Source organism: Prionailurus bengalensis, chromosome A2 (genome assembly GCF_016509475.1).
Source record: "Prionailurus bengalensis isolate Pbe53 chromosome A2, Fcat_Pben_1.1_paternal_pri, whole genome shotgun sequence".
NCBI classification, from domain to species: Eukaryota; Metazoa; Chordata; class Mammalia; order Carnivora; family Felidae; genus Prionailurus; species Prionailurus bengalensis.
In genome coordinates, this window is record NC_057348.1 from 147926636 (window position 1) to 147947575 (window position 20940).

Below are 20940 nucleotides of genomic sequence, written 5' to 3' on the forward strand. Positions count from 1 at the left end.
GTTGCAGCTGCTTCAAATAAACCTTCTTGCAAATAAACACAAGTGATTTCAGAGTAATTGAAATGGACTGAAGGTTTGTGTCCAACCGAATTCACGCCCAGTATAATGGTATTAGGAGATGGGGCCCTTGGAAAGGAATCAGGTCATGCAGGTGGAGCCTTCTTGAAAAAGGGATTGGTGTCCTTATAAAGAGACAGAGACTAGGTATCCCTCTCTTCCTCTCTCTCTCTCTCAGATACGAGAAGACAGTCAGTTGTTTGTAAACAAGGAAGAGGGTCTATTTTTTTTAAGTTTATTTCTACATTTCGAGAGGGGTGGGGGGAGAGAGACAGAATCCCAAGCAGGCTCCGTGCAGCATGGAGTCTGACATGGGGTTCTAACTCACCAACCGTGAGACCATGACCTGAGCCCAAATCGAGAATCAGAGGCTTAACCGACTAAGCCACCCAGGCGCCCCAGGAAGTGGGTCTTTACCAAGAACCTAACCATGCTGCACCCTGATCTTGGACTCCCAGTCTCCATAACTGGGAGAAATAATGTTTGTTGTTTAAGCTGCCCTGTCTAATGTATTCTGTTACAGCAGCCTAAACTGACTAAGACAGTCATGTCAGAGCTTCCCAAACTTTCTTACTCCCTGGAACATGCAGAAGATGATATTTGTACTATACCCTGGGGCCAGAGAGGGCTGGCCCAGGGGCTCTACCCTCAGGTGTGAGGGCACTCACTAGCCCTGGCACATTAGCCGAAACAGAAGGTGGGGTCTTCACTGAACTTCAAGAACAGGTAGTGTGACTGCTCCTGTGTCTGCTTACGAGCAAAGGTTGATATATGGTAGAACTGAGTCTGACACCTGATTTGTTTGGAAGCCTGTGGAGGAGAGGCCTATAGCTCTCACTACCTGTAATCATTAGAAACTGAGCCCCAAATAATCTGATCACTGGGAATGGCCAAGTTGGTGTAGGCCAGGTTACGATGCCAGGTCTGTGTGCCTCCAGTGTCTATGCTGGGTCCTGGATGCCCCACTGCTTCTTGGGCCCAAAGCAGATTAATCAAATTGTGTGTGTGTGTGTGTGTGTGTGTGTGTGTGTGTGTGTGTGTGTGAAACCAATGAGGGAAGCGCTCCAGGAAATGCCATGCTAAAGGGTTCTGTCCTTGGTGCTATGTTGTTTCACATTTTTATCAGTGATTGGAGTAAAGATTAGAGTCACACTTATCAAATTAGCAGATGACAAATTCCAAGATTTGTGAAGGGCAAATGAGATAGTATGAGAGAAGTCATGCTGTATTATTGTAAGAAGTCTTTATCCATTGACGATAGTTCAAAACTATCTGAGCAGGCTAGAAGAGGGTCCAAACTGGACCCCAAAATGAAATTTAATGTGGTAAACATGTTCAAAATATAAGTTTCGAAAGGTAATAATGAAGAAAATTCCAGATGGCAGAAGTTCATGTAAAATACACATGAAGTGAGCCTGGGAGTGTAGAAACCCAACAGTGATGAACCAGCCGTGGGACAGGGCTGGCCCGAGTGCTTAAGGGAGCCTGTGCCCAATAACCTTGACACACACACAAACCGACCCTGAGCTTCATTGCCCCACCTCCTCCAGACTCTGACCTTCTCCACACACCACCCCAAAGTCAGATGTGGAGGCAGGTCTAGATGTGCCATGAGCAGCAATGAGCTTTCAATCGATGTGGAAAATAATGAAGAGAGAAAGCCCTCCATCATTGCTCCCCAAATGAGGTGGTTCCCATGCCTTCTAAAGATGCCCAACTTGCCAGGAAAGCCCAGATGTGTGGCTCAGAGACAAGAGGTGGAAGGAGAATTGATAAAAAGCCTGAAATGGTAAGTTTTCTTCATAGAAGATGAAAGGAGTGGGGGCCCAGGGGGACAGAAGACTTAAAAGCAGTCAATCAACTACCAAGGGACAACCATTTGTGCTTCTCAATAAAAATCTTTCTTTCCTTGAATTGCACTTTGATGTTATCACTTTTATTTTTTCACCTTTACAAAACCTCAGAACCTTCTGGCCAAAGACAACAAGAAGTCAGACAAGTTTTCATTTTGGAAAGGAAGTAAGAGCTGCTCCTATGTGTCTCCCAGGCGATATGGTAAGTCTGTGGTCAAGACTCCAACTTAGTAGATGCTCATTTGCAATCATAGGCAATGACAATTAAATAAAAGACTATCTGCCTGCATGCAGCCATCACTGCGTCCAGACTTTCCCATGAAGCTACTTCCTGCTTCCTGTGGATTTTCAGTGGTTTCAGTATGTGTGATACCCTCTACTGTCTGGCCATTCTAGAACACTTCTGTTTTAAGCTTAGAAAACCAAGGTTTTTTTTAATTTTTTTTTAATGTTTATTTGTTTTTGAGACAGAGAGAGACAGAGCATGAATGGGGGAGGGTCGGAGAGAGAGGGAAACACAGAATCTGAAGCAGGCTCCAGGCCCTGAGCTCTCAGCACAGAGCCTGACGCGGGGCTCGAACTCACAGACCGCGAGACCATGACCTGAGCCGAAGTCGGACACTCAACCGACTGAGCCACCCAGATGCCCCTAGAAAACCAAGTTTAATGTGGGGATCATGAGAAGAAAATCAAACCACCCTAATATTGGGTCCAAAGGGAACTGCATATGTGTCTAAGACAGGTGCCTGCTTTCAAGGTGCTTGCAATTAAGTGGGAACATGAGATATAAATGCTTCAAATAGAAGTCAATAAACCGCATATTACAAATAAATTCTTGGCAGCCTGAATTTGCAGAGTCTCTAGGTATGCCACTGTCTTGATACAAAAATACTCAGATCTAGCTAACATCTGGAAGGTGAACAAGGCTGCTTGCAAAATGTGTCAGCTGGTAAAAACTCTTCCAGGCCTAAAGATTTTTTTTTAACTTGCAAATACAAAGCTGGGGATGAAAATGCCATTCTTTAAAAACAATATGAGCTGAGGAGATGTTGCTTGACACTTTTAGAAGTTACGTTTCTCTATTTGGCATGCGGTATCCCTCAAGCTTTTGACGCGAGCTCTCATAAACAAGCCAAGCATGGCCATCACCAAAGTAAAGCCAGAGGGCTTCTGCCACATCTCAAATCCTACAGGCAAAGAACATACCATTTTACTCAATAAAAACAACCATAAATACAAAGACGGGTTTTTACAGAATATTTAATCTTTAAGTATTCATCAAGAAGCATTGAATCTTGCTAGCATCAACTCCTGGAAGAAGGAACAGAGGTGAGAATGAGTCACAGCTACTTCTTCATGAAGTCAGTCCTGGGTTTAGCAAAGCTTACTCTCTCCTACCACCCCCACCACCCAGCCCCAGGCCATCAACAGCCAATTAGACACTATGCACACGGTCAGCACCTTGAGTATCTGTACCTGTCTTAGATCTTCTCATCTGAGCACAGAACCAGAAGCCCCTTGGAGGACATCTGATAACCTGTGGGTCAGTGGGAAGTCTCTACAATGAAATACAAGAGGGTAGTGCATCAGAAAACAGCATGGGTTCCCTACCTTTGTGCCAGACTCTGAGGCAGCTCCCCAGTCCTGGACATCACCCCCAGCAGAGTCATGCACGGGGCGCGCCACAGAGTAGTGTCAACAACACTATTTTGGTCCTAACCACAGATCGCTGCGGTTAGATCACTTCCCTTCTTAGGACCCCAGGCCCTGCTCTCTGCCCCCTCCTGGGGAAACAAGTTGCCACCAGATAAACTGGGAAAAACTGCTGAGTTCCCCGAGACAGAAAGTGTAGCCACGTAAAAATATTATATACTGAGTGCAGCTGACCAAATGCACGAGAGCTGGGTGCACAGACATGACGGAGGGAAGTACAGAAACCCTACCACCTCTTTGGGGCTCTTGAAAGGCTAGAACTCCAAAATACCAACCCGGGGTCCCTGCTCCCACTCCATAAGAGAGCCCACAAGCCATTTTTATTAGCTCCATGATACCCAGGAGCAATCCAGAGAAGAGAGTAGACGCATTGCGTCACTTGAAAATGCACTGCAAATTTGCAGTTTAAGACACTCTTTGGGGCTGGACGCTCAGAGTTCCTCATTCTGGAGGACCTATTGAAACTGTTCCCATGCTAGTTGGACACCTCACCCTGTCTAAGGACTTCTACCCCCGCTTCGCCACAAGCCTGGAGACTTTCCACAGCAGCACAGAGGAACCAGGGATTGAAAGGTCTGCATAGACTTGAAGGAGTTCCATACTTCTCTCTCCACTCACTGCTCACACTCAATGGCCCGTTTTCTAAAGTTTCCATAGTATGAACACACTAGCATGGGGAGACTACAAGATTTGCCACCAGCCACTTCTACATCTGCTGGGATTAATAAGGGTTACTAAATTACAAAGCTTCCCTGCAGAATGCAAAGTGCTCCACGCTAATATGTTAACTCCTTTCTCCCCCACGTATTGGAAGGAGGGGCAAGGGACACTGCTGGAGTATCTACCAGGTACTAGGCCGCTGGTATTTTCATCCAACTACCTTCTCCACAAATGTGTGAAGCAAAGGTGTGACTACAGGGAGTAGAAACCATGGCTCCCCAGAGAGGGATGGCCACACCTAACAGCATTCAAATAAGACAAATGTTTCTTGAACATTCTTTAAGCCAAGCAAAACCTATGTAGTGGCCAGATCCCACCTGCAGGCCAGACATGTGCAGACTGGCTCCTACACCTAGAAAACAAGACATGACTTTGAAAGGGCAGGGTCAAGATTTTCATCACTACCTCTCTGCTCCTGGTAGAGCGCATTTCGGCAGACCATGCTGCTTTGAGTGTGTGCACATTGAAAATGGGGTGCACATGCCAAAAAAAGGGAACCAGCTCATGTCCAGGACAAAGGCCTGATGTTTCTCTATTATGGAAACTCTACCTTTATCCTGAGCTGGCTCAGTCATCTTCTGTGTAGGACTCAACCTCCAGGTACCACTGTTTTCCCATTGGAAAATAGTGGGGATCTCCCATGGAGAAGTGGATATCTGGGTGTTTTCAGAACACTCTCAAACAAAAGGTTCAAGATAGTATGTTTAATTTGAAAAGTAAACCACTTGAAGAATGCCAAACTGTCTATCTATGTGGGTCTTCTTGCTTCCTTACCCAACTTCTACCAGATCCCAAAGTGAATTAAGTGTACACCTGGGAACTAAGTGCACATGTGGGACCTAAGTGCACACCTGGGAACTAAGTGCACACGTGGGAACTAAGTGCACACATGGGAACTAAGTGCACACGTGGGACCTAAGTGCACATCTGGGAGCTATGTGCACACGTGGGAACTAAGTGTGCACCTGGGAACTAAGTACACACCTGGGAACTATGTGCAAACCTAGGAACTAAGTGCACATATGGGACCTAAGTGCACACCTGGGAACTATGTGCATACCTGGGAATTAAGTGCACACGTGGGAACTAAGTGCACACCTGGGAACTATGTGCGCATCTGGGAACTAAGTGCACACCTAGGAACTATGTGCACACCTGGGAAGTACGTGTGCACCATGGAACTACATGCACACCCGGGAACTACGTGCACACCTGGGAACTATGTGCACACGTGGGAACTAAGTGCACACGTGGGAACTAAGTGCATACCTGAGAACTAAGTGCACACCTAGGAACTATGTGCACACCTGGGAAGTACGTGTGCACCATGGAACTACATGCACACCCGGGAACTACGTGCACACCTGGGAACTAAGTGCACACGTGTGAACTAAGTGTACACCTGGGAACTATGTGCACACGTGGGAACTACGTGCACACCTGGGAACTAAATGCACACCTGGGAACTATGTGCACACCTGGGAACTATGTGCACATGTAAGAACTAAGTGTGCACCTGGGAACTGAGTGCACATGTGGGACCTAAGTGCACACCTGGGAACTAAGTGCCCCTAGGAACTAAGTGCACACGTGGGAACTAAGTGCACACGTGGGACCTAAGTGCACATCTGGGAACTATGTGCACACATGGGAACTAAGTGCGCACCTGGGAACTAAGTACACACCTGGGAACTATGTGCAAACCTAGGAACTAAGTGCACATGTGGGACCTAAGTGCACACCTGGGAACTAAGCACACACCTGGGAATTAAGTGCACACGTGGGAACTAAGTGCACACCTGGGAACTATGTGCACACCTGGGAACTATGTGCGCACCTGGGAACTAAGTGCACACCTGGGAAGTACGTGTGCACCATGGAACTACATGCACACGTGGGAACTAAGTGCATACATGGGAACTAAGTGCACACGTGGGATCTAAGTGCACACCTGGGAACTACGTGCACACCTGGGAACTATGTGCACATGTGGGAACTAAGTGCACACGTGGGAACTAAGTGCATACCTGGGAACTAAGTGCACATGTGGGAACTAAGTGCACACGTGGAAACTAAGTGCACACCTGGGAACTAAACGCACATGTGGAAACTAAGTGCATACATGGAAACTAAGTGCACACCTGGGAATTAAGTGCCCACATGGGAACCAAGTGCATACATGCGAACTAAATGTACACCTAGGAACAACATGCACACCTGGACACTATGTGCACACCTGGGAACTATGTGCGCACCATGGAATTACATGCACACGTAGGAACTAAGTGTGCACCTGGGAACCGAGTGCACACGTGGGAACTATGTGCACACCTGGGAACTAAGTTCACACCTAGGAACTATGTGCACACCTGGGAACTATGTGCGCACCATGGAACTGCACGCACATGTGGGATCTAAGTGCACACCTGGGAACTAAGTGCACACGTGAGAACTAAGTGCACACGTGGGAACTAAGTGCACACATGGGAACTAAGTGCACACATGGAAACTAAGTGCACACCTGGGAATTAAGTGCCCACATGGGAACTAAGTGCACACCTGTGAACTAAGTGTACACCTGAGAAGGGCTCAGCATGGTAAGCACTTAGGTGAAACTGCCAGGGACACAGGGCCATATGTCTGCTGGCCTCCTGCTCCCTTCAACCTGAAATCCCATATGCACCCCAATTCATCATGTCCAGAACAAACACAGCCCCCTTCCTCACTACTTCCCCTCAACCAAGTCTCAGTCTAGAAATTTCTAGCTCAGTGAATGTGTCACCTTCCACCTATGAGGCCTCCCAACACCCCCTCTGCTTGCTCCCTACCTCTTCACTGCCATAAGCCCACCTGTCAACTCAAATTCTTATGTGCCTCTCAGATCTGTCCTTTCCTCCTCTGCCACTACCTTTGATTAGCCCTCTCTCATGCCTTCTGAATTTCTATCATAGCCCCCCACTTCCAACCCTTTCTCACACTGCCAACATAGTGATCTTTCTACAAGGCAAATCTTGATCTCTTACTTGGAAATCCCCAAGGCCTGGCCACCGCCTGCAGCACACTGGTCCTGACCCGGCATCCACCTGTGTTTCCATCTTGTGCTATTTCCCAGCCTGACTTGCACTACGGCAGGCAGCTGGTGCTAGTGAGCTCACCTCCCTGCCTGGTCTGTGCTGCTTCCCCCACCGGGTACCTCTTCCTCATAGGTTCCAATCCCACACACCCCTCAAAACACCCTCATCTTTCTCCAGAAGACCTTCTCCACGTCCTGCCTTTCTTTGTGGACGGATGCCCCTTCTTACGTATTCTCAGGATGGCTTTGTGCACACAGATCTCACTTCTTACCACGTTGGGTTTAAATTATCTATAGATGTGGGTGCTGTGACCACGCCAAGCTGTGAGCTCCCTAATGGCAGGAACCATCTCATCTCGGTACAACCAAGCTCTTACCTGGTGCCTAGCACATAGTAAGCACTCGATAAATATTGACTGAATTGACTAACTGACCAATCAATTTGTTGGTTAAATATTCTTTAACCTCACCTCTACTTCTGTAACTATAATATGTAAATATTATAGTAACTATAATATGTAACTATATTATATGTGCACTATATAATATTATATATTATACCTGTGGGAACTAAGTGCACACGTGGAAACTAAGTGCACACCTGGGAACTAAATGCACTGTAACTATAATATGTAAATATATCTGTATGGAGCAAAGTGAAAGGTAGGACCCCAGGGAAATCATGACCCCTTTCCTTTCTCTGAAGTCCTGAACTAACCTACCAGTGCCAGGATCAGGTCTCCCCTCTTACCTAGGCCTCCGTCTTCCTGTACTCACCATCCCCTCCCCTGGTCTCCTGCTCCCCCACATACACTCTCCTTTCGAACCCTGCAGGTTGCTTTCATCATTACAGCTCTTCACCAGATCCGCAAGCACACAGGAACTTGTACAAGTGTAACGGCGAGAGGCCTGAGCTTAGACTTCATTCTCTCCTTCTTGATTTTCTCTGACCTTGCATGTAAATAGAATCTTCTGCTGCTCACCTGGTCCTTTAATATGCATGGCCACGTTCATCCTCACCTCCTGGGCTTCAGGTCAGGAACAGCAAGGGCTTATTCCAGCTTTAAAGGAAGAGAAATTGAGGCCTATCCCAGAGAGGGAACTTGCTGAAAGACATTCAGCAGGCCTAGGATTAGAAGCTGGGTCTCCCTATTCCCTGGTCGGCACATAATACTTCTCCAATTGCTCTGAAAATGAAAATCTTGGGATTATTTTGCAGGAGAAAAAAAAAATAGGCCTTGAGAAGCTGTAGCCACATTTCTGACAAGCTCCATTCAGAGGGCACCGTAACTTACATAAATGATTTCCTATTACACCGCAATTGTCACTGCAACATGACAGTCTTGCAGCCTCCTTGAAGTGTTCTCTTTGTTGTTTTTCTGTACAGATCCCCCAGAAAGAAGAATCAAATATGGTCCGAGCAGGAAAACAAATCGCACAACACCCGCAGACCTAGATTCCCCTTCTGCATGGCTCCTCCTGAGAAGGACCAAAGAGAATGCAATGAATGAGCCCCCTGGGCTGGAGCCCTCTCCCACCTGCCCTGTTCCCAGAGCTCTGCCAGGTCCCTGCAAATAGGATTCCTTTTCAAAAAAAAAAAATGAAAGCCAACAGTTTATGAAGAAGAAATGAAGTGGCAATTTCCCAGCATGGCTGGGAATCAATACAAGCCATTGCCAGGGTTTTTCTTTCAAAGGGTGACTGCTACAGTTCTCCAAAGTCAAGAGTGACAGAGCTCCGGTTCTTGACTTACAACTGCTTCATCATAGCAAGATATTTTTAATTTAAAACTCACTGCAGTTGGGTTCGAACTCAGCTGGGACTTGATTTACTGCTAATTCATTTCTCCGATTCCTATAATTCTAAACTCCGTCACCAAACAGTTTAATGCTGATAGAATCACCAGTGCAATGCTTCATGAATGGGCATCAGGGGAATTTTGTTAGTAAGTGTGTGTTAGCAACTGTTATTCACTTTGGAAAGGAGCATGGTGCTTGGGCAAAGCATGGCCGAGGGCTTATAATTGGGCATGTGGGTCACTAGCCTGTGTCCCCACGTGAACCAAATCCAAATACCACTGGGGTGTTAGCCCACTCCCACCCCAACTCACTCTCTCTCTCTCTCTCTCTCTTTCTCACACACACACACACACACACACACACACACACACACACACATCATTACCTATGTAAGATGAGTACTGGGCACTGAAATGCTGCCCATGGGAAATGTCTAACTCCACTCTCCGGGTCAGTACCCAATGATGAAAACCATGGGTTTCTTGTCTAATTATAAAACTTTAGCCTCTCTGGGGTAGCAAAGTTTCCTCCCCAAGAGAAAATCCTTTGTTTCAACTACCCAAAATCTAGGAAGGTATGTCTTAATAACTCAAGCCCTCTTTGTTAATGAGAATGTGTATGTTTGCCAGTTCTATTGAAACCTCTTATTGGATAAATGTAGCTGAAAAAAACAATATTGAGAAGGTGAATGTCATTACATACTTTACAAACATTCATCCTGATCTATTACATGCAACCAAAAGGTGCTACGTGTTGGAGACATTTCCACAAACCTGTTGGAGCCACAATCACACTCCTTAAAACGGTCCCTTTAGAGAAGGTACATGGGAAGACACCATGGTTGTCAATATCTCATAACAATTCACAGCCATTTCTGAGAGTCTCAAAGGCAAATGACAAAGACCAGAAGAAGGCAGTTGGAGCCCACATGTTCCCCTGTGTAACAGTTCAGTACATTCATTCTCCTGTTTCTTCTCCTCCGGACCAAACTCAAACCTGAAAGCTTTCACTTGAAACGATTTCACCAAAATGTCTTCTGTCCAACACTTGTTCCAGGAGTTGTTGATTGGCTTAAACACACACCACCAAGCAAGCTGAAAAATGGCTGGCTAAGAATAAACAGGTGTCTCTACAGTGGGATTCCTATGCCTTTTTTAATGTTTATTTATTTATTTGAGAGAGAGAGAGAGTAAGAGAGACAGACAGGGTGTGCACGAGCTGGGGTGGGCATAGAGAGAGGGAGAGAGAGAATCCCAAGCAGGTTCCAGATTGACAGTGCAGAGCCCGGTGCCGGGTTCCATCTCACAACTGTGAGATCGCGACCTGAGCCGAAATCAAGAGTCGGATACTTAACCAACTGAGCCACCCAGGTGCCCGTCCTATGCCTTTAACGTAAGTCTTGAATCTCCAAGAGGAAGACAGAGCATAAGGTGTTTGCAAGGCTTACTTGGCCACGGATGCTTCTTCCATGAAGGGACTTGTCTTTGGAATGCTTTGGGAAATGCAATCTGGTTATTCCACCCGATCTCCCAGCACCCAAACCCACACTTAGTTTTATATGGAAAGCAGGAGCTCAACTCCATGTGGGTCAGTGTCAACAGACCACCTGCCCCCAAACCACCATCACCCAGGACACTCTAAGGTGACGGCTGGGTTCAGCCTGCACTCATCTTTGTTCATCTTATCCTCTCAAAGAGCTACCTTCCTTGATGTGGCTCCAACCCTGCCCCTGCCGGAGAGCAAGCACTTGCCATAGCAGCTGATTCGCATGCCCCTACTTCTGTCCTTTACAGGCCATTCATCTCCACCTTCTCCTGCTCCATTTATTAATTCTATTTACTCAGCAAATATTTATTGACTGCTTCCAGTATGATAGGCCCTAATCTGGGCACGAAGTACACAAGAGAAGTAAGAAATGGTCTCTCTCATCTACCGACATAAGAAAATAAAATGCTATGGTCATCATCGCTACCACCAGCATCAGCTTCCTCACCTTTATTACAAAGTATGAATTACGTTCTGATCACACAAGACACACTTCAACCAGCGGCTGGTCCTGACCCGCAGGAGCCGGAAATCTCAGGCAGACATGCTAATGCAGACACATGTCTCCAAGTCAGCGAGTTGCTCACATCAATCAGCAGTTAAAGGCAAGTGCATTTCGGGAAGAAAGGCGGGGGTCAGTATCTAATGGTGAAGAGAGCGGGGAAAGGGGTCACAAGCATAGGGCAAGCATCGCTCCTTTGCTCCGCCTGACCGGGGAGGGGCTTCAATGCCCAAGAGATGTAAAATGGAAGGGACACTGGCTGGAGGCATGACTTATGGGAAGTATTTTATGCAAAAATGCCCCCTTTTGTTTTATATTTCAGTGCTTACAATATTTCTTAAAACCAGGAGAAAGGCAGAGGGCATTTGCCTCTGACCCCAGCTTCCAAGCAGCCATGCCCCTCAGCCGTTGCAGACAGAAGTGTCTGAGATATCCATACACCATCAAAGGCAGGCACTCCTTTGGCTTAAAAAGCCTAAAAATTAGGAAAACCCTCTTGAAGCCTAACTGGAACCCATTCTCTTTATTTTAATGTTTTTCAATTTATGTACTTATTTAGAGAGAGAGAGAGAGAGAGAGAGAGAGAGAGAGAGAGCACGAGTGGGGTAGGGGCAGCAAGAGAGGGAGGGAGAGAATCCCAAGCAGGCTCTTCGTTCCCAGCACAGAGCCTGATGTGAAACTTGAACCCACGAAGCCGTGTGATCATGACGTGAGTGGAAACCAAGAGTTGGACGCTTAACCCACTGAGCCACCTAGACTCCCTAACTGGAACCCATTCTTAATGTGGCTTAACTAGGTAACCCACAGCGTGGTTGGCCATTGTGGCCATGGAGTCAAGAATTTTGGGGGCTGAATGATACCTTCTTGGAGCAGCTTGCTCTGGCTCACTATCTGATTCTATTCTGAAGAACCATGCGTCTTATGCAGAACCCATTATCCCAGACCCCCAATTTCTATACCTGCTCAGATCTTTCCTGAAGTCCCACTCTCACCCCCAATTCTGGCCTTCAGCCACTTGCCACTGGCCCCTGGAATGCCTCGCATTATTCTTAAAGTTCTCGAAGACTTTCTTCCTTCAGGGCAAAGGCCAAGCTCCAGCAGGTCCACTGTGGGGGGAGCCACTGAAGCCCCAGCCGAGGGGCCTGACCACAGAGGCTCTGGTTTGAGCTAATTTCACAACCTCAAAGTGAGGGGGAGTTCCTGCCTCCTGGGGCGAATGGTGCCCAAGGAACCACAGCTCACAACAAGGTCCCAGCACAGATGCTGGCTGTGCCTGCCCTCCAGACTCTTCTGAGGCTATGCTCCCATCAGGCTTGTCTAGGTAATGAACCACCAGCTGTGCTTCCTCAGGAAGCTCTGGCTGGCTGGGCAACACATTCTTTGGATTCTTTGTACATTTGGTGTTTCTGTTCCTTCCCTACTTCTCCCCCTTTTTCCTTCATTCTTGCTGCTCTGGGCTTCCACCTCTCAAGAAAGTGTTCTCACGTCAGCTTTTGCCTCAGGCTCTGCTTGCTAGAGAGCCCAGGCCAAAACTGCGGGTGAGGGGCAGACAGACAGAAAGTACAAGGCTTTGGGCTCCTCCACAGCTCTGACCAGAACAGTCCTTCTCCCATCTGTGCTGTGGGTCAGAATCCCATATAGAACTTCATTTGAATAAAGAGCTCCACCCCATCCATATTAAAATGTGTTTTGGGGTGCCCGGGTGGCTCAGCCGGTTAAGCATCCCACTTCGGCTCAGATCATGGTCTTGAGGTTCATGAGTTCGAGGCCCACATTGGGCTGTGTGCTGACAGCTTACAGCACGGAGCCTGCTTCAGATTATGTGTCCCCCTCTCTCTCTGCCCATCCCCCGCTTGTGCACTTGAGCACGCTCTCTCTCTCTCTTAAAAATAAATAAACATTAAAAAAAATTAAAATGTTTAAAATCACTGAGCTAGACCAACCCTTTCATTTTATCAGTGGTGATACTGAAACATAAGGGGATTTTTCCCAAGCCCCCTTGGCTGTAAGTGACAGATCTGGGACAGTCTACACATATTTTTCCCCAAAACACAGCTTTCCCCACAACACCACTGCTTTTTAACCAGGGGGAACACACCAGAATTGTCTAGGAACCTGAGAAAATATACACCTGCCTGGACCTCACTCCTGCCTGAGAACCTCCCTGTTGCCTAGGAAGGACAAGGGGCAAACACCGAGCCTGGAATCAGACTGCCTGCCCATCTGGCAAAATTCTGCTTGAAACCCTCATATCTACTTAATCACTAGAACCCTGTACTTTGTGTATATAGAATGAATGCTCTGCTGAAACTGTCCTCGTAGAACCCATCCTTTATTCAGTCAAGAATAGAAAAATGAAGTGCTTGTCTTAGGCCAGCCTTTCTCAGTGGATTCCCAGGGCCACCACACAGTACATCTCCTTATTGTGGTTTCACAATCCAAGTTAGTTGTGTTTGAAGGCTCTGAGAAGTTCTGCAACAAGGAACCCTAGCTTTTCTTTACACTAAGGGTTTCTCCAACTGTGGCCATGAGAACATTTTGTGTATGTAACACCCATTCACTCCCACAGAATGAACTTGGGGAAATTCTGCTCTATTTTAAATTTGCCTTCAGGAAGCAAGCCTGAGATGGAGAGGGAGGAAATAAACCCTAACTATGTCTGCAAGGTTAGCTGACGTTCTACATAGGCTGGTTCAATTATACGTCCTGATGGCTGCTGACCTGACATGCCCTCCTCTCACTGTCTACTCCTGCCATGAGAAGGAAACAATCAGCCAAGTCTGCTTTGCTTACTCTCCTTCTCCTCGCCCTCTGGGCCAAAGCCAAGGAATGGTTTGTTCAGCCTCTAGCTCTAGACCCCACTCACCATGAGGGAAATCCAGCTGTGCTCGTAAAAGGCAAGTTCAACGAGTATGTCAGATGTAAAGCTGATCTTGAGTGAAGACCAGGAAAGCCCTTGAAATGCTATGGTTTTCCTTTCCTAGAGTCCCAGGGCCCTCTTCCTCCACTGCTCCTCTCCTCATGCTTCCTAATGAAAATACTCTTCCCTGTAAGACCTCGGAATTGATTCCGCTAGTCTACGTTCAGTGCATCGACTGCAGAGGTGATATCCTCTTAGCTAGTGATCTGTTTTGTGCTGGAGTGACAAAACATTCCAAAATCCAATTTGCTGCTGCGAATCCTGGTTCATGGAGAAGGCACTGTGGAGCGGGAGGGGCTAGCCAAGCTTGGCCGGCAAAGAGAGGGTGCCAAACACCTCGCATGCACCTGTTGCTGCACGTCTGAGCAGGACCCTGCATCCACCAGTTTCGGCCACTCCCACTGTTGCGCCAGAGGGGAGGTGATAAAATGCACCCCTGGGAGCCACCTCGGGTTTGGCAGAAACTTCTGCTCACCTTACAGCATAGAGAAGCCAAAAGAAGTGCAGAATAAAAGTTTGTCTTTGGAGGGAAAAAAAGAACAAACCACTAACCACAAGAGTATCACCTGTGGCTATTCCCTAAAATGCTGAGGCCAGAGACACCAAGTCAGGCAGCTGAGGCTGGCTCTGGGATGGGACAGCACCCCCCGGCCAGGTCTACAGGTTCCTTCAGGACTTCCAAGCGTCCACCGCTCAGGATCCGGATGTCATTCCTAATCAAGTGCTCCACTCACACTGAGTGCACAGGATGACCTTCCACACACGCAGCCGTTGGCACCAACCTCCAGTGAACCTCTGCTCCCACAATTACATGTGCCAGGCGTCCAGCGTGGCATGACACCCACAGGCAAAGACTCCTTTCCTGGCTTTCAAAGATTCCCTGGGGAATCTTTGGGACTAATGAACCCGAGGGCTAATGAATGAATGAACCAACAAGTCCCTATTGTAAGCATCCTTCCCCAAGAGTGAAAAGACCATCCGCTATGTAGTGTCCTAGAGCCTTGGGCATTGGGCCTCAGTCCCTACAGCATCAAGATGGGAATAAACAGTGCCCCCCTCCCTTGCTGGATGGTTTGAAGGATTAAATGAGAGAGTGGTATTTCCACAATGCCAGCAAATTTGAAGCCGTTGCTGGAGAGAGCTAGATTGCGACCAGCACAAGACTCAGGGCCTCACAGAATCAAAAGAAGAGATGAGATCTGCACTCATTCACTCCTCCTTACTTTCTCCCAGGGAGAGATGGGAGCTACCAAAAGAGGCAAGAGTCACCCTCAGGAACTGAGCACTCTGTTACAACGACCCGTGCAATTTCACAGCCCACCAACAGTCAAGGACAAAGCAGCCCCACTTGATGCATGGGGAACTCGAGCCTCCAAGAACAAACAGATTCACCTGGGGTCACAGACATGTCCGAGGGAGGAGCTACATGCCCTCTGCTCCCTCTGCACACTCTCCCACAAACCTCCCCAGGTGACAACATGCTCCTTACAGACCTAAGGAGGCAGACAGCGCAGTGATAAGGAAGGAGGTCAGTTTGCTCAGGCTTGAGATGTGGCCCCACCACCCACCAACTGTATGATCCTGGACAAAGTCTTTGGCCTCAGGCCTTTCAACTTCCTCATGCAGGAAATGGGAATAATAACAGTAACTGGCTCTCTGGGTAGTTACATGGAGGATAAGGGCCAACCTGCGTAAACCACTACAATGATGCCCCATCCAAGTCCGCGCTGAATAGATATTAGCCACCGCCATCACCATTGATTATTATTCCTTTCCATTCTGCTAGCTTTCACAAGGGCAAATACTCATGTCCACACAGCCTCTTCCCTGGGGAGGCTGATGCCGCGTGATCCTCAGGACAAGGGTCTGGGAGCCGGCCCAGACTCTCGCGGGGACTCAGGCAGCCTTTCTCCCAAGCTGCTTCATAGGAAGCAGAGAAGCAGCCTCCTCCTTGCGGAACAAGGCCTCTGCTCTGCCATTGAGGACCTCCTGCCTGCCTTCGCTTTTAAGACCCATCTCCTACCACTTAGCAGCAGAGCCCCCTTCGGTGTTCCCACTGACTCCACCTTCCTGCCAAGGAAGGCTGCAGGCCCGCAGTGAGGAGAGAGGCACGAGAGAGAGTAAGTCTGGATGGAGGGGATCATGTGGGAGGTCAGGGTAGGCAGCAGCAGGGCCGGTAGCTTCCAAAGAGATACTGTCCGCAGGGCTCTGCACGGGCCAGGCATTGCACAATGGGGCCTGTAGGGCAATTACCCTAATCATGTGCATCTCCCAAACAGCCGTTTGATTTATTAGCGCGACGTCTTTTTAAAATGCCGCTCTTAAATATAAATAACACTTAATCATCCAGCTGTCGTTAAATTCATGTCATATTGATTTCTTGGAGTGCCACAAATTTGAGGGCGAATGGGCTGTCGGATGTGCGCACAAAGCTAAGAGGTGAATTAGCAAGTTTTGGGGGGGGGGCGGGGAAGGGAGTGATGCAGAAGGAGGAACGGGGTGTCAGGGGAAGGAAATGAGCACTGTTCTACTACCCCAGGGTCCACCGAGCTTCACATCGACACAAATGAGAAGAGGAGGGGAGAGCCTAAAAAAGAATGGTACATCTGTCACACAGACTAATCCCAGCGTGGATCTCGAGCCAGTTTTCCGTAGGGCTGCCGCCCATCCCCGCCCATCACGGAGCCACTCCAACAGGTCTCTGAGGTGGCATTGTCTGTGTAGTGCCTTCTCCTAGTGAGGATGGGGAGAAGCGGCTAAGAAATGCCCCCTAGCTGGCTAGGAGGAGAGAGATTGGCTGCAGTTTCTTTGCATCAAAGCCTAGTGATAACTAGGAGCTAAGAGCGGTTAATCTCCCCGCCCCCTCAGCTCTTTCCCCACCTCAGGACCACTGCCTCCCTAGAAGGCACCCCCCCTCAATTCCCAGCAGCCCTCATTGTGATTAAAAGGATGCGGAGGCCAAGTGCAGGCAGACTGTGCCGTGCAGATCTCCCTGTCTGCAGGGCACAGCAGCAGCAGAAGCCATGGAGAGGAGCAGAGGAGAAAGGAAACAAGTTGGTGGCCTCAGATGCCTCTGGAAATGTTTGCAGGCATCAGTGGGCATCCAGGATGAAGTCTTGGGAGGACAGAGGCGAGCCCACAAGGGAGTCCCAGATTGGGCAAGAAGGAACAGCACTCGCGGGCAACCCACGCTCACGGAGGAGCCCCTAGGGCACAGCCTAGCAGCAGCCAGGGTCCGCTGAAAAGAAGCACTCGTGATTGGGGTTTTTCTAGTATGACTCCCTTGCGAGTGCAAAGACCCTAGAGAACTTAGAAGGAAGTCCACAGAGGGGTGGGAGAGAGAGAGAGAAAAAGAGAGAGAGAGAGAGAGAGAGAGAGAGAGAGAGATTGAGAGAGGCAACGTGCCATGCTCCAGGGCTCAGCGAGAGAGCCAGGAAAAAATTAGATGATGTACACTCAGCTTTACACAGATGTTAATTAATGCCTGCTTTGCCCTAGAAACCAAATCGGTACCTAATTCTAAGTGCAAAAAGTGTGGGGATTTTTTGAACCCATGTTTAAAAATGTTTAGCTTATAACTAGCATGACTGCTGGCTTTGCATGAACGTGACGGATCCTAAGGCTGCAAATACAGGAGGAAGGAAAGATAGAGAGGGAAGCGGGGAAGGGAGCAGAAGTCTGTGTGGAAGACACACAGACATTTCCGGAAGCTCGGTACACCATGCTTCAGCCCCATCAAGGTCCAGTGAGAGAATGTTTATCCGGGAGCCATCCAGTGTTGCTGGGGCTATTTCTTCTGAAAACCATGTGTTCCTCTACGCATACGTGGGACCTCCCTGTCCACGCACTCATAGGGTACGCGTGTGGAAACGTTCCAGTTCGTCCACAGCCTGGAGGACAGAGGTGGGTCCCGCCATCACACTCTGGACGAGCGGATCGCGTTGAACTGACCCTTTGAGAAAGCACGCATGTATCTGGGTGTGCACTCAAAAAGAAAATAATGTTTCTTCCCCCTACTGGGTTCTCCCCATTGTGAGAGCTTTGCTTTAGTCCATCTACCCTTTCCAATCAGTCAAAGGGCGGTTACACACAGCACACGGCAGGAATACAATCTCCCCCCCAGGGGCGTCTGCTCCTCTCCTCCCCAGCCTAGCTGAGAGACCTTTGCAGGAGCCGAAAAAAGTTTGAACATAGCAGAGATGGGGGTGCGCAGAGGGCCCTTTATTTCAGCACCCATCTTCAGGATTTACAGAATCAACCGAATCCTGTGCCCAACACTGAGGCCCCTTGTTCCAAAGAATGTTGACTCCTTTCCCCTAGCACTCTGGAAGACTCCCAACATATTTTTCCCACTGGTGAGTTTGTAGGACACTCTGAACACATGATCTTATATAAAGGGTACAAGTTCACCCCATTTCTTGCCAGGCTGCCCCACAAGCTACCCCAAAAGGGACAGCTAGAGAAACTCGGGGCCCTGCTATATTTACGTGCAACTCCAAAATCATGTTTTACTTGGACCTCACATTCTTCTCCCTACAACAACCGAGCCCGAATGAATTGCTCTTTGACCCCGATGGAAACTGCAAAAAAGCCCTTTTGGAGCCCCAACCACCTCCCACCTCCTCCAGAAAAAGTTTGAAAATGAGCAGCCTGTGAAACTCCAGCTGGGCAGAAAAGGAAAGGAAAGGCTTTAGGGAAATAGAACCTTGAACCACAGGCTTCTGGATAGTCGTTCTGCACAGTCAAAAGCAACCTGGCTTTGGGGAACACTGGCAAACCCAAGAATGCCTGGCCTCCTGACAGGGGGGCACTACTGAGGTGGTCGTGAGAGAGGGGACCTTCCTCCCTTCCCTACAACACCCTCCTCCGCCCCCTTTCAGTTCTATTTCTCAGACACACACCTCCAAAGGCATGTGACAGGTGTTAGCCAGAGGCACAGCAAAACAGCCCCATGCTTTCCCACACAGCGTAGAGGAAAGAGTAGAGAGGTGAAAGGGATACCCAAGACCTGTGTCCCTAAGCCCTGGCGGCTTGCTGTTGCCGAGAGATTGGAGATGTGAATAGGTCGTACCTCTTATGGAGGATCTGACCCCCATATGCTCTCCCTAGACCAGCCACACACCCAATGCCATGCGGAAGCCCCTTCCTGCCTGGAATCCCGGCGCATTCCCGGGGAAGCAGTGCAATGCTTCAGAAAGGCGTTTGTGCTGCCTCTTACTGGGGAAACGCAGTGCCTGTTCCATATGCACCGCCCTACAGAACTGCAGCCCCATCTGCCTATGTGGCCTCCTCCCTGCACGCTGGGCCACCACGCTCTCCAAATATCTGTCAGAATATCTATCTGTCGGTCTGTCTCCCTTCAAAATCCCAGGGTGTCCAAAGGCCACGGAGCGGAGATGACGCTGGGCGGGTCTCCCCAAACCTCCCATTACTTCTCCCGTTTTGAAAACCAGCTAGAAATACCAGGGGCCGGGAACTGAAAAATCGCTCCCTCAGCCTACCCCGGTGGGAGGGAGAGGCAGGCATACGCAGAATCCCACCCTGAAAGTCCTAGGTAAGAGAAGTGTGAGTCCGGATCGTCAGAGGAGAAAGAACAGGGGGAAATACCTGCTCTGGCCGCGCCGCACCTACGCGGGTGTCCAGGTGGGACGTGGGCAGGTGCGTGTGCGCGGCGTGTGCCAGTGTGTGTGTGTGTGTGTGTGTGTGTGTGTGTGTGTGTGTATGCGCGCGCGCGCGAGTGTGTGTATGTGTGTGTGTGTGCGTGCGTGCAGCGGGCTGGCTCCAGGGCAGCCGAGGACTCCCGGACCGAGCCGGGTACCTCCGCCCGCGCTGTCCTCGCCCTCCCGCCGGCTCCTTACCTGGAAGCGCCGCTCTTGCCTCCTTCAGCGGGAGCGCCGCATTGACACTGCAGATGGTGCCTGTGCCGCTGCCTCTCGTCCTCCTCTGAACGTGTGCGTGTGCGCGCGTGTGGCTGCCTCCTCCAGCCCCAGCCCCGAACGCAAATACTCCGCCGAGGCACCGGGAACCCGGGAGGAGGCAAGGGAAACGGAGGGCGAAATCACAGCCCGCGGGGCTTGACAGCTCCTCCGGCGGCGTCCGAGGTGGGCGGAATGTCCAACAAAAAGGTCGGAGAATGTGGATCGAATCCAAGCACCCCTTTCCTCCACCTAGCCCGGAGCCGGAGCGGCGGCGGCGGCGGCGGCGGCGGCTCTCTGGGGCTGCGGTGGCGACGCGGGGCTGCCCCCCTTCGTCCCCACCCCCGCGGGCTGAATGTCCTTGATGCCAAGCGGGCACGGCGGCGTCACTCCGCGCCGCCCATGCTCGCCCGGTCGGGCCGCTGCCCGGGCGCGGCGAGTGCGCGGGGGACCCGCCGGAGAGCGCTCTCGGCGCCTCTGCGCGCCTCCCTGGGCAGCGGCGGCCGCCCCCCGGCAGTCCGCGACCCGCCGCGCCGCTGCCGCCCCCGCCCCCGCCGGGGGACCGGCCGGGCGGTGCAGAGGGCCCGGGGCTGGGGGGCCGCGGGAGCCGCCGGCTGCTCCCCGGGGAGGCGCGGGGCTGCGGCGGTGGCGGCGGCGGCGCCTGGCGCTGCGGCGGCGGAGAGCGCGGCCGCGGGCGGAGCCGGGCCTCCCGGGCGCGCCCCCGGCCCCCCGGGCGGGCTGCTCGCAAAGTTTGCAGGGGGCAGGGAGCGGGGCCGCCGCTGGCTCGGCCGCCGCCGGAGCTCCCGGGCTGCCTGCTGCCGCCGCGGCTCGCTGCTGCTGTGC

The 20940-nt window shown here is 50.1% G+C and overlaps 1 protein-coding gene across 1 annotated transcript in view; it reads right to left on the reverse strand.

Annotated features, from left to right (window-relative positions):
* The window catches only part of PLXNA4 (plexin A4), a 440999-nt gene extending 420445 nt beyond the window's left edge, over nucleotides 1-20554 (reverse strand). The window contains exon 1 of the mRNA XM_043589543.1: nucleotides 20041-20554. The gene's annotated coding sequence lies outside the window, so the exon portion shown is untranslated. The remainder of the gene's footprint in view (nucleotides 1-20040) is intronic.
* Nucleotides 20555-20940: the final 386 nt, after the last annotated feature.